Genomic DNA, 14,749 nt, shown 5'->3' with positions numbered 1-14,749 from the left:
AAGAGAAGGGCCCTATGTACCCCAATGTTCATAGCAGCATTGTCCACAATAGCTAAACTGTGGAAGGAGCCGAGATACCCTTCAACAGGTGAATGGATTAAGAAGCTGTGGTCCATATATACAATGGAATATTACTCAGCTATCAGAAAGAACGAATTCTCAACATTTGCTGCAACATGGACGGCACTGGAGGAGATAATGCTAAGTGAAATAAGTCAAGCAGAGAAAGACAATTATCAGGTTTCTCTCATCTATTGAACATAAGAAGTAGGAGGTTGGAGAAGAAAGAGATAAAGAAAGGGGGGTAATCAGAAAAGGGAATGAAACATGAGAGACTATGGACTCTGAGAAATAAACTGAGGGCTTCAGAGGGGAGAGGGGTGGGGAAATGGGATAGGCTGGTGATGAGTAGTAAGGAGGGCATGTATTGCATGGTGCACTGGGTGTTATATGCAACTAATGAATCATGGAACTTTACATTAAAAATCAGGGATGTACTGTATGGTGACTAACATAATATAATAAAAAATATTATTATTTAAAAAAGATTGTAATTATTTGTTTATTTGGCAGTGGAGGGAGAGGGAGAGACAGAATCTCAAGCAGACTCCATGTCAATGCAGGCCTCAACCCCATGACCCTAAGATCATGACCTGAAGCAAACAAAGAGTCAGATGCTCAACCACTGAGCCACCCAGATGCCCCAAACCGTATTTTTAATCCTTATTCTTTGAGCAAAATTTGCCCCAGCTGGCCTTCCCTTCCTTCTTGAAACACTTCCTTTGGTGTCCGTGGCACAATACTCTCGCTCCTTGGCCACACCTTTACCATCTCTCCTTCCTGCTGCCCCATAATGAAGGGTGATCCCCAAGGTTCAATACTAAACTACTCTGTCTTGAAGGCTTACAAGTCTGGGTCTTCTGCTGTGAATTTTCACCTCTGATCCTGGTCTTTCATCCCCAAGTTTCCGTTCATTCAGGAAACATTTTTAGAGTGCCTACTTGGTTTCACACAAACACTTGATTAATTGTCCCCGCCCTGAAGGAGGGTTGAGGAGGTGGAGGGGGCAGCAGGTGAAAGACTGAAGAATGAAGAGGGGGGAGCAGACAACTGTACAGATAATGATGTCAGTGCACTAGTAGAAATGAGTCTTCCACTGTATAATGGGGATGTAGAGAAGAGACACCTGACCCATCAGGGATGAGGGTGGGGGAACTTATTAATTTAATTCAACAAACATTAACATCCATTCAACAAATAGTAGCAGGGATCTGCTATGCACCAGTAGGAAAGCCAGGCACTAAGACCGTGAGAGTGAGCAAGGCAGCCCTGGTCCTGGCCTTCATGGAGCTTACAGTCTGACTAAATGGGAGAAAGAGACATTAGATGAGTCATACAATTTTATAATTGTGATCGGTGCCGCAAAGAGGTAAGCACAAAGTGCCAGAGAGTGTTTAATAGGGAGCTCTAATCTGGCTGAGAAATCAGTGAGGTCTTTCCTCAGGAAATGACATTTAAGCAGAGGCTGGAAGTTGTGGAGAGGAGAGGCAAAGGGAGGGAAGAGCAGGCTGGGTATATGATGACTCAGAGGAAGGAGAATTTGACAAAGGGCACAAGGTGATTTGCAGGCCCTTGCAGTTAAATAATGTAGCCTTTTTCTCAAAAAAAAGAAAAAGACCAATCTTCCAACAGTTTTTAAATAGGTAGATGACAAGATCAAATTTCCATTCAGGAAAGGTCAGTTTGGCTACAGGGGGATAATAGATTGGAGAAGGGGCAGGAGCCAATGAGGAGGGAAACTATAGCAATCTCCTAGATGAAAGTTAGGGATGGGGACGCCTGGGTGGCTCAGTTGGTTAAGCGTCTGCCTTCAGCTCAGGTCATGATCCTGGGGTCCTGGGATTGAGCCCCACATCGGGTTCCTTGCACAACGGGGAGCCTGCCTCTCCCTCTGCCGGCCACTCCCCCTGCTTGTGCACTCCCTCTCTCTCTCTGATACATAAATAAAATCTTTAAAAAAAAGAAGTTAGGGATGGCTTGGTCTTGGGGGGGGGCAATAGAGATGGGGAGAAGCAGACGTATTTGAGAAATGTGTGGGAAGGAGAAACTATGGGGCCTGGTCATTGGATGTTGGTGATTACAGAGAGGTATAGATAGAAAACTTCATAGGAGAAGCTGCTTTTGCAAGAAGGTAGAGGGACAGTGGCCTAGAAGTACTGGGATTTTGGGGCCGGAGTAGCATGTGGCCAGATGGCAGGACTGAACCGCTAAGGGAGTCCAGTGGTGGCTGTAATGTGACCATGGTGCTGCCAGGAGACCAGTGGCTGGAGGGCTGGAGATGCCACTCCGCATGCCTCACCACTTGCCGTACCTCATGACTTGAGTATTTTTTATCTGAATATTGGGGAGGATTTTGGGGGGAGGCATCTGACCTGAGTTTTAAAGGGTGAGCAGGATTAGGTTAAAGGATGAGAGGGAGTGTGGAGGAGGAACAGTTTTCCAGGCAGAGGGAACAGAATGAGAGAAACAGCATAGCTCAAGGGATTTGGAATTGCTAGAGCGGGCAACAGGGTGGGGAGGGGCAAGAGATGATGCTGGAGAGAGGGCAAGGCCAGCCCAGGGAAGGACTATTGGGAGCTGCGGAAGGGTTTTATTTAAGAGAGGGGGAGACACAGTCATTTTTGGATTTTGAGGCCATCATTTAGGCAGCTGTGTGGGTTTGAGGTAGGCAAGAAGAAAGTCCTATTGAACACTGAGGAGGTTGTGGAGGGGACGGGAACAGAATGAAGTTCTGAGTTGGGAGAGTCATGAAGAGGGAGCAGAGGGGAGGGAGGGACTGCAGAGGTATTTGGGAGGTGAAGGAGCCAGTGAAGTGTGGGGGATCCCCCAGGCTTCTGGAGTAGCTCACTGGCAGAGGTGAGCAGACTGAGTAGCTGAGGCAGAGAATGGAGGAGTAGAAGCAGGCTGAGGGGAAGGATGACAAGTCCAGTTTGTAGCCTGTTTCCATCAAGAACTACCAGGGTGGAGCTTTCTAGCAGGCAACTGAAGAAACAGTGCATCTGAAGTTTAGTCCGAGGTCTGCACAGGGTGGGCGGATCTGGATGTTGGCCCACAGGTAGTGGTTGGAGCTGTGAGAGCTTACTCCCACAGAACCGCGACCACTCCCAGGACGTGGACTTGGTGAGAATAGTGGACCCAGGGTGGGGCCCCAGCTGGTCATTTGTGCAGTCTCTCAGCTCCCAGTCACCTTTCTACTGTGCTCTTAGAGGCCATGGCCAGAGTGGCAAGCTGCTTTCTCCCCAGTCTTCCTTGCCAGGTGGATCCCCACTGGCTTCTGCCCCCAGAACCACTAAGGGGAAATGGGAAGGCATGAAGAGGACAGAATGGACTTTCTTCCTGATTCTAATTGTTGTTGTTGTCACTCAAGTTACAGAAGATGGCCAGAGCGCCAGTCTCAGGCTTCTTCACTCACTCCCAGCACCAGCCAAGGTGCCTCAGTCAGAGCTACCAGCGTCAGCAGGCTGAGCGCCATGCGTGAGGGTCCAAGTACCATGCAGCAGAGCAGGGGCTTTCTGAGAACTTTAGTCACCAGCGTTGGTGGTGAGGGTCAACCTCACCTCTTTCTTTGTTCCCCAGCCCTGCGGCGGGAGTGGCAGCGACTGACCCCACAATTACCGATTTGGGCTACCTCGACTTTCCCCTTTTTACTCTTTCAGCTTTCCAATCTCTATGGAGCCAACAGTCTACCTAACACCCTCTCTTTGAAATGTGGTTTCTGTTTTTCTAATTGGATGTTGACTGACACAGACCCCTAGGGCAGGCAGAGGGAGACCTTGGAAGGGGATAGAGAAGGTAGAAGAAGGAAGGCCACAAAAAGAACTGGGAGTGAGAATGAGGACAGTATCTCATGGAAACAGTGTAGCAGAGAGCTTCAGGACGGAGGAAATGATAAACTTTAAAAAATGTTGTAGATGATATGACCCAGCAATACTGCTTCTGGGTATGTATCTGAAAGAATTGAAAACAGGGTCCCAAGGAGGTATTTGTGCACCTGTGCTCATAGCACACAAGTGTCCATTAACAGATGAGTGGATGCACAGAATGGGGCCCATCCATACAGTGAGATATGATCCAACTTTAGCGAAAAAGAACATTCTGACACATGCGACAGTATGGATGAAACTTAAGGACATTAAGCTGAGTGAAATAAGCCGATCGCAAAAAAGACAAAGAGGTATCTAGAGTAGTCAAACTCATAGCAACCAGAAAGTGGAATGTGGTGGCCAGGGGCTAAGAAGAATGTGGCACAGAGTTTCAGTTTTGTAAGCTGGTTACGTAACAGTGTACCTAACATTCTTAAACTTACACTTAAAGACGGTTAAGATTGTAAAGTTTATGTGACGTGTATTTCACTGCAATAAAAAAAGTAGAGCAGAGAACTCGAGGAAAATAAGAATTATACGTATCAATTAGGAGGGCATTTAAGCTCACAGGATGTAGCTTTATGAGCTAGTTGGAAGCGGAAGTCCGACTACTGTGGGTCGAGGAGCAAGTGTGAGGTGAGGAAGTAAAGGCTGACTCTCTTCTGGGAAGTTTGGACAAGCAGGGGAAGAGAAGTTGGACAAAGGCTAAGAGGACAGTGAGGTCAAGGGGGGTCAAAGAGGAGAGGGTGAAGAATGTTTAGAAGCTGAAAGAAAGGGGCCAGCCGAGGAGGAGAGGTGACCCATGGTGCTGTGAAGAAGCAGAGTCCTGAGGGAGCAGAGGAGGATAGGGCCTGGCCTTGAGCAGAAGGAATGGCTGACTGTCTGTTGTGGGAGGACGAGCAGGGAGGAGGGGTACATATTGATACATGTATAGACAGCAGGGACATAGGGAAAGCACGCATGATGAGCTCGAGGTTTTCTCTACAATGTAGGAGGCAACAGAGAGGGACCCTCGGCAGGGAAAGGATGAAGGGAAGTGCTGAGGGCCCGGTTGAGTTTGGAGATCACAGATCTGTAAGTATTCTCTGCAAGACTGAGAATTTTTTCTCTGGCAACTAGCTACGCATGAAGGTGGATGATAGTATTGAGCCAAGCTTGGGATGATGTCCGAGAGATGCTACAGAGGGAGGGGGTGCAGGGGAATCGAACGTGCTGGTAAGAGCAGGATTTAGATGATCAGCCATGGAGTCTGAGGTGATGGGGAGATGGGGAAAGCTGGAAGAACTAATAAAAAGGTTGAAAGAAAAGAAAAAGATCAAGGGGCTGATGTTTCCAAAAGGTCAAAGGTGTTTTTAATGGGAGTGAGAGAACTGGAAGCTGGGGAGGCTGGGGAATCACAGGCAGAAAACGGGTTGGGGGGCGGAGCACTTGTCTGAAATGGTAGGGTTGGTGCGATCCAGGGGGAGAAATGCGCTGGAGGTCACAGGCCCTGTGGAAGGGCTGCGTTTATGAGTTGGGCTGGAAGCCGAGGCTGAGCCAAGTCAGTACAGAATGTCTCCTACTGGCTGATTGTCTCACTGTGCCTCGTGTTTGTGGGTCCAACGTCAAACCCAGCATACTCCATGGGCCACTCCTCTCGACTGTGCCATTTCTATAAATGCCACATCTCTCTAGATCCATAGTGTCATGAAGAAAACATGGGACCGGGGGTTAGGACAGCTGGATTCAAATTCTGCACCGGCACTTACTAGTCAGAGATCACAAGTGATTCTCTCAACATCCCTTGTCGAGCTTATCTCTGCATGGTTGCTCTGAAGACCAAATTAAATGGGCATGTGAAAGCACCCAAGTGTATAATTAGAAATCTAATAAATGCTCAACAGATAACAATGGAATCTCAATATGATTTTTCCTTCACCCCCTACATTGAATACATTACCAAGAAAAACCCAATCCCTGCTCTTTACAATGCCTTCCCCAGCCCTTATGAATTGCCACCCCTGCTAACTGGTTACCTTTGTTTCTCCCTCCTCTTCCAGTGCTCATCATTCTTACGAATGGCTGCCTAACTTACCTCTCAAAAGCAGCACTGTTATCATATCATGCCCCCGTGTCAGGGTCGTGGAAGGAAGCAGTGAACTTCAAATCAAGAGTCTAGCAAACATTTTATTTCTCTCATTTTAGGTTCTTCATCTGCTAGAATCTGGGGAGGTGTAATATGAAACCAGTGCTAGTGAAAAGCCAGTATGAATTTCAATAGCCTCCTGGTCCAGGGGGCCTGGAATCTATCCCCTATCAAGGTTTGTAGCTGGGACATTATTGTAGGGTCCTGAAATATTTTATTCACCTCTAGTGAACCTGCTCACTGTCCCTATATCTCACCCAACTCCTAGAGCCTCACCCAACTGTGAAGGTCAGATGAGATAAGAGAGGTTCTGTAAAATCCAAAGTCTAATGTTTTCTGTTCACCTTCCTCTTACCCCTTTCCTATGTCAAGCTGGGATTTCACAGCCTGACTCCCCAGACTCTCCGTGAGTTGGCCTCATTTTATTCCTTCCCTATTTTATTCCCAACCCAGATATTAATTTTCTTTTTCAGGTGTGTTAGTTTTTCATTCCCCATTTGGGCTCCAGGCTTTTTTTTTTTTCTTCCCAGGGATGCAACAAAGGTACTCGCTCAGAATGTCTACTCACTGAATGAATTCCTACAAATCACAGCCGTAGAGCTAGAAAGAGCCTTATGGTTCCCTAAGTCTGACGTCCTTACCATTCTCTGGAGATGCAGTGAGACTTGGACAAGTGGGTGAATGAGTTCCCTGAGGACCCACAGGGGTCAAGACTAGCTAAAACCCAGCTGTCCTGACTGCTGGGCCAGAACTCACCCTTCCACCTACCACACTGACAGGCCGGCCGTCTGCCCACAAGCTAGCTCTCTTTGGCATGTATGTGCAATGCTGGCCAAATCTCATTGTGTATTAATCAGAACCTTTATGGGTGACTCACCAACTGCTCAGGGAATCATACCCCGGAGACTCAACATGAACCTTTCCCTCAACCTTGCAATGTTCTGTATCTAATCTCTGCCCTCATTTGCTGGGGACCTTGACTGTGTTCCTCACCCATCTGGTTTCCTTCCCTCCCCTGACACTTAAGGAACACAAAGGAGTTAATTCTTACGTAGAGTGTTAAGTAGGCACTACACAGCTATCTGGAATAGAACTCACTTGGATTTGTAATTAAAGTCCATCCCCATATGGATTAACCTCTGGACTGAGAATATGATTACATACGAAATGATTAACCTAATTTCCTGCCAAAATGTACATAAATTCAAAAAGGTGGTAAGTTGAAGTTGAATCTATCTGCCTATAAACAAAAGTCGTTGACTAACATCACTAATAGTGTATCGATGGAGTTAACAAATATTAAGTAAATTTATACAAGGGAATGTGTGAGGCATTGAAAGGGTTATAAAAATCAATACATTTTCCTTGACCTTATGGAGTTTATATTTGACAGAGGAGGTAGAATGCGCACGCCAATTACCATAATACTCACGGAGAGGTGACAAGTGCTCGGGAGGAGGCATGTGGGAGTGTCGTAGGCCCTCAGAGTCCATGGAGAGCATTTCAGATGGGGAAAACTCAGGAAGGTTTGTGGAGTAGGTGTCATTTTATCTGAGCCTTGAAAGACAGCTAAAGGTTTTTGTTTGTTTTTAATAGACTCAATTTTTAAAGAGCAGTTCTAAGTTCACAGCAAAATTGAGAGTAAGGTACAAAGAGTTCCCATACATGCCGATTCCCTCACCTGCACAGACTCCGCCATTATCAACTTTGCCCACCAGCGTGGTACACTTGTTACGGTCAATGAGCCTTCACCCACATCGACACATCACAAGCACCCGAGATCCATGGTTTACATTAGGGTTCATGCTTGGTGTGGACATTCTGTGGACTCAGACAAATAGGTAACAGGTAGCCCCCATGATAGTACCATACAGAGTACTTTCGCTGCCCTAAAAACTCTCTGTGCTCTTGCCTATTCATCCCTCTTACCCCACCATATCCGCAATCTTAGCAACCACTGATTTTTTTTCATAATAATATTTTTATTATATTATGTTATTCACCATACAGTACATCCCTGGTTTTTTTTAATATTTTTTTTATTATGTTAGTCACCATACAGTACATCCCTGGTATTTGATGTAAAGTTCGATGATTCATTAGTTGCGTATAACACCCAGTGCACCATGCAATACGGGCGCTCCTTACTACCCATCACCAGCCTATCCCATTCCCCCACCCCTGTCCCCTCCGAAGCCCTCAGTTTGTTTCTCAGAGTCCATAGTCTCTCATGCAACCACTGATCTTTTTATGGTTTCCAAAGTTTGCCTTTTCCAGGATGCTGTATAGTTGGTATCACACAGCATGCAGCCTTTTCAGATTGGCTTCTTTCACTTAGTAACACGTGTTTAAGTTCCTTCCATGCTTTTCATGGTTGATCGCTCATTTCTTTTAGTGCTGGATAGTGTTCCATTGTCTGGATGTACCAGTTTATTTACCCAGTCCCCTGCTGAAGAACATCTTGGTTGCTTCCAAGTTTGGGCAATTATGAATAAAGCTGCTATAAACATCCAAGTGCAGGTTTTTGTGTGGATGATTGCTAGGGTCTTAATAGGTAGATATACATTCCATGCAGAGGTGCATTTAAAATCTTAGAGCTTGTTCCACGGGCAGGAATTTAGAGTATGAGAATGTAAGACTACACTGGCAGGTTGGGAGCAAACGTGGAAGCCTTGACTACCATGTTAAGTAATCTTGTCTGCTCTGGAAGCAATAGAGAGTTACTGGAAATTTGGGGGAGGGAGTAAGAGTAGTGACATTAGCAAAGTGTGCTTTAGAAGTACCATTCTAGAGCGTCATCAGAAATCAGGTGACCAGAAGAGGGTAGAGCAAGAGCCTAGTCTAGTGAAACCATGAAGAGGGCCAAACCCAGGACAATCGTATGGGAACAGAAAGGAAAGGATAGAGAACAGAGCCTTAAAATTTTGAGAGGAAGAGGGAAGAGTCTAAAGTTTTAAGACTGTTGGTTTAAAAAAAAAAAAAGATGTTAAGAAAATGCAAAGTGATCTTTTTCGTTCAAGCGGAGTCCCAGAAACAGAGTCTTAGAAATACAAACCGCCCACATGAGAGAGGACAGCTCATCTCTTCTGTGAGCACCGCACACTCCTGGGCTGAAGGGTAGGCCAGAAGGAAGGGGAATAGTGAGGTTTGGGGAGCTTTGCTTTTGGAAACAGAGACTGGAAGCCCCTTTAGACTATGACCTTTTGAATTCTATCAACTACGTGTTGTTTACTTACAGTGAACTAATGTTTCCTGTGCCATGGGAGTAGCTAGAAAACCCATCTTAGGAAAAGGGATCCAGTATTCTTTGGCTTCTTTTTGGCTTTGATAGCAACTCTGGGATGAGGGGGGGAACCGTGGCTTCATCCCTGGAGTTTGCAGAAAAGATGGGAGGAGATTCCAGCCTCTGAGTAAGCCCAGGAAAGAAAGAGACTTGGGGGCTGGGTAGTAGAAAAATCTGTGAGACTCCCTGACCTGGGAGATAGGCATGTTTAGCAAGGACAGAGAAACCAGGAAGAAGAGCATACCTGGTGTGTGGAGAGGTGAAGGGTTCCATTATGGACAACTTGAGTTTGAGGTGCTGGCTCTTTGAGGACCTTCTAGTCATGGAGAGCCAGACCTGGACTGATGGGTTAGTGGTGGAAACCAAGCTAGGGACAAAGGAAAATTAGCTCTGGGTTGGGAGGGGGGCTCTGAGGGGCATTATCATCTAATCAGAGACAGAGGGTTTGCCCAATGCACCTGCTGACTCAGGCTAAGTTGATTTGTCAAGACAGTGTCCTGGGTTGGGGAGGAACCGTCTGGCATCATGAGGACTGGCATAGGTTTCCTTGATGAAGAAGTAATTTGGCTGAACAAGATGTTCCAGTGATTTAGTTGTAGGAACAAATCTGTGCATTTGCAGTGGAGAAAAGTTTCTGCTTCGGTCAGTTGATTGCTCTCAGAGAGACGGCGCTTACATTCTAGGGAAGGAATTAATCTGTCTTGTTAGAGTTTAAGCCTACCTGTGGTTATTGCATGTTGCTACTTCAGACTTTCTTTAAGGGCAGCAAGTACTCATTCAGCAAGTGGACTTGAGAGCAGCAGGTGAGGAAAGAAGGAAAGTCAGGCTATTAAAGTATCACCCATAATGATAACATGTTTCCAGACAGCCCCCCCAATCCCTTTCATTGATGGGTTGGCTTTTAACTCAGATCACTTTTATGTTCAGTTTCCCTTTGTCTTGAATATTCCCTTAAAGGTCTTTTCCGTGTAGGAAGGCCTCTCCTGTATATAATAGACTTCTTTTTCCTTCTTCCTTTGCTTCATTCTTCCCTCAATTTACAGTCTGTTTCCTTCATGATACTTTGCTAAATGCATTTGGCTTTGTGTGAATGTTCAAAGACATAGTTCTTGACACCAAGAACTTTGCAATTAAATAGAGGAAATAAGATTTTCACATATTTTACCGTAATGCAAAGGTAGAAGAAACTGGAAAGTAGTACCACAAGATATGGTCGAACACTGTGGAGGAGGTTCAAAAGATTGCTTCTGGCAGGAGAGATAGGGAAGACTTCCTGGAGGAGGGCACATTTGCATTGAGCCTTGAAAAATGGAGATAACTTAAACATGCAAAAATGGGGCATTTTATCTGTATTACGTCAAATGTATATACTTAATCACATTCATGCTTCTCAGTCTCGTTTCAGAGTGGCTAAATCACTGATAAGGGATTTGTAAAAGGAAGCTGGTGGTAAATAAGCATTTTAAAGCATAACACAAGCAGAGAACTGCCCAGTTGTCAGCTGTCAGTTTGGGTAACTATATGTTGGCGGTGTAGTAGAAAGAATGTAAATATCTTTCTGATGGATGGATGGACCCAATTACCCTGAAATTTTAGATTTTGTCATACTTTTGAATGACAAAATGGTGGATTCACTCAAATCCCTATGTTGCAGTTGAGGAAGTTGGATTTATTACAACCTAGGTCACACAGAGGAATCAAAGTGAGAAGTCTGGATGACAACAGATATCCGTCTGTGATAAACTTGTCACTAATCTGTGGTGAAATGAAAAAAATAGGGAGGCTGCCATGAATTTTTTAATAAACTAAATGTATTAAGCACAAGGATTATCTTTCATCCAGAGATTAAATTGCTAGTCTTAAAATGGCTTGTTAAAATGACATGATGATAATAGTTGATAGGAGGAGGGTATTAAAAATACAAAAAACTACTCCGTTGTCAACATAAAAGGCTCTTAACCTTATGAAGAGTCCACAGACAGACACTGGAGACAAGGGAATTTTGCTGGCCTGTGATGTCCTAAAACCAAAAGCTCAAACTTATAAACTTGCTGCTTCAGGGAGCAGAGGGCTTTTTGTTGTTGTTTGCTTGTTTGTTTTGTACGCAGAATAAAATAAGAAGTGAAGGGAACATGGAAATCAACTGCTTTGTGCAACCTCCTCATTTTACACATGACGAAGCTGTGGCTCAGAAACTTCCAGTGGCTTGCCCAAAGTCACTTGTCCTTGTAGTTTGTATTTTCAAGTAGCCCTATTTATAGTGCTTCTGATCTGTGTGTAAGTGCTCATGATGAACAAAAAAATTCAATGAGCTCTTATCAGACAGGGTATTTATAATAACCTCAAATTATGTATAGTAAACTTCAAGAACTTTCTGACATTGACTCCTCTCGGTCTGTGCTGCTATTTATAAGGACTCATGAAATAATTGTGCTTTATTGTTCTGCACTCAAGAAAGATCTCAAGAGCTTCCAGGATTGGGCAAAGCATTGACCTGTCAAAATGCTCTTCCCGTGCTTTCTCACCTGTACGAAAGCAAAACATTCATACCACTCATTTAACTACTCTGCCCTAATAATTATTTTGAAATGGGTGATATAACTGGCTCCATGGGCCTCAAAGCTTGTTGGTTTATTTGTTTGGAATTTACTTCCTGCCTTCTCTGTGTTACACACTGTGCCAGTTTACAATGGGGATCGGTGAGACCATCCTTGTCATCTAGGAGGTGAAAGTCTAATGGAGAAATCTCAGTGGTGGGTTATGGATGATGTTGGAGGTGCCAGAGGGCTACCATTCTATGTGTTTGAGTGAGGAATGACTCAGTGAAGATGGCATTTCAGGGACATCTGTCAGTGGTGTACGAAGCAGATGGGACGGAGAGGGACCAAGGGTAGGGGTTGTCATAATCAGCATGTGATTACTGAGCACCTGCCCTGGCTGAGGACAGAAGGAGGATGTGAGACTTTTCAAGGAAATGGTGCCAAGAAATTGATGACTTAGGGGATAAGGGACACAAGAAGGGTGAGTCAAAGATGTCCAAGTTTCAGAATTTTAAGTGACTGGGAACTGGTGATGGCATTAGACAAGACAGCAGAGCTGGGAAGCAAGGCTCCACCTTGCTGCTCCTGTTTGGGTCCTAGTACTGCTTGCTTCTCCTTGGTGTGAATCTGTCTGTACTTTCAGGATCCTGTATGTCATGTCAATGATTTCTTCTGAAAGCTAATATGTGCTGTTAACGGTAGCTTCCTTTTTTATTTTATTAGTTATAGATAATTGCATCATAGAGAAGCCAAATGATCTGTTGTAAGTTCTGCATTATTCTTTTTGACTGCTCAGTCAGGAGTCAACAAGGTATGCATTTGTTTTGGCTGGGGAGAGACATAGAGCCTGGGTGGAGGCAGGTAACTTTGCAGCATCCGTGTCTCTTTCTAGAATGAGGGCGGTTCGTGTCTCTAGTTCTATTCTTGGATGTGAAGAGCTGGAAATTTGGGTGTGCACTGCCTTGTCAAGCCAGAAGGCGCATGAATTGGAACAGGGCTGTAACAACAACTTTGACCGTGCTCTGACTTTTGACTGAAGAGATATTGGGCCTGTTCCCAGATTTTAGGCCTGGAATATCCTCGCACTGCAAAGTAAAGCCAGAGTGTGACGCTGCTTCTCTCTCACCGGTAGGTATTTGACTCTGATAATTGGGCTCCAGTCAGCCTTCAAACCACAGGCGATTTTAGGTTTACTCTGTAATTCTATAACCCTTTGATGTGTCTTAAATGCTCTCATATAGTTAAAGAAGGACAAACAAAACAAAGCTGCATTTATGACAATGCAGAATACATTGTTCCCAATTTTTTGAGGCCCTTAAATCTAGTTCCACAAAATCTAGGTTCCAAAAAAAGACATTAGCTTGGTTGTAAGGTACTTGCTTTCACTTTTACCAGCGTCTACCCCACCATGTGGAGCTGTGAACAGTGTTTTCAATATCTTGTAACTTTTATCTCCTATAATGCTTTCTTTTATGGGAAACCCTACCACCCCAGAATTAACTTTACTAATTTGTTTTGTATATTTATTTTATATGACAGTAGTATCCTGGGTGGGCATCTTCAAGCTGCACAGTGATAATGCTTGAAATTTATGGGGCTAGAAGTTTGAAGGTAGCTGCTGAACACTGTGTTTGAATTCACCTTAGTGAAAGTGAAATAAGTAAGAGTAACTAAACATCAAAAGGAACCAGCAACTTAGGGACTCACGTAACTAGAAAGGAAATCCCCCTCTTCTTGCGTTTTGTTTTTTCAAACTAAGAACCATATAACCCATGACGTACTTTGTCTTGACATTTCACATTATCTTTTCTAAATAATGTAAATAAAACGAGTTGGTTTGTCTCTTCCAAGTGGGGATATTGTGGAAGCATTTCTGAACAATTAATATCCTAGTTATTTGCGGACATTCACGTTAGGAGCGAAACCTTAGGTATGTGGGTGAAAAGCTAACCCTTTTGACTTGGATGGCTCTTTGCTGTCTGAGAAGGGCATTCTGCACCTATTACTCAGGGGTAATGAACATTATGCTAAAATATCAGGTAACATGCTGATGAACTAGAATAGAAGAAGCAAGTATCCAGCAGCACAATCATACAGTTGGTTTAGCCATGACATTTATTGACAGATGGAAATGTTCTTGGGGATATTCTTATTTTGGCACTTAAAAAAATCAGTACAACTGAGCAAGTGACTGTCCAGCAGTATCTCACATTCCTCCCTGGAGGAAGCCCCTTGGATTTTCTCCGCTGGATTCTCACCTTGGACTAATCTCTGGGTCTCAATTTCCTTAATTATGAAGAGACCCTTTGATCCTCCCTCTGCAGGTGGCAGGGAGCAGGGAATGACTGTTAATGGGTTAGGGATTTCTTTTGGGGGTGATGAAAATGTTCTGAATTTGATTTTGGTAATGGTTGTACAACTCTGAATACGTTAAAAACATTGAATTATACACTTTCAATAAGTGAACGTTATGGTATGTGTTATGGGCTGAATTACGTCCCTGTCAAAAAAAGGCACATGCTGAGTTCCTAATGGCCAGTATTTCAGAAAGTGACTGTACTTGGAAATAGGATCTTTAAAGAGGCAGTTTAGTTAAAATGACATCATTAGGACGGGCCCTAATCCAGTATGACTGGTGTCCTTATAAGAAAAGATTAGGACACGCACACACCATGCACCATACACGCACACCACACACACACCACACCACACACATCACACCACACCACACACATCACACCACACCACACACACACACCACACACACACACCACACACACATACACACAAACACACCACACCACACACACACACCACACCACACACACACACCATACACACACACCACACACACACACCACACACACACACCCTACAC

The 14,749-nt window shown here is 44.5% G+C and overlaps 1 long non-coding RNA gene across 5 annotated transcripts in view; it reads left to right on the top strand.

The window, feature by feature from the left end:
• The window catches only part of LOC117795991, a 47,423-nt gene that overhangs the window by 15,316 nt on the left and 17,358 nt on the right, over window positions 1–14,749 (top strand). For 2 of the 5 annotated variants that reach the window (XR_004620219.1, XR_004620217.1), the window contains exon 4: window positions 12,764–12,999. The exons of the other annotated variants lie outside the window; for them this stretch is intronic. This is a non-coding gene — a long non-coding RNA (uncharacterized LOC117795991). The remainder of the gene's footprint in view (window positions 1–12,763; window positions 13,000–14,749) is intronic. 5 annotated transcript variants of the gene reach the window in all.

Source organism: Ailuropoda melanoleuca, chromosome 14 (assembly GCF_002007445.2).
Source record: "Ailuropoda melanoleuca isolate Jingjing chromosome 14, ASM200744v2, whole genome shotgun sequence".
Taxonomy (NCBI): domain Eukaryota; kingdom Metazoa; phylum Chordata; class Mammalia; order Carnivora; family Ursidae; genus Ailuropoda; species Ailuropoda melanoleuca.
Note: the sequence above shows the minus strand (reverse complement) of the source record. Positions and strands in the feature narration are given on the sequence as shown.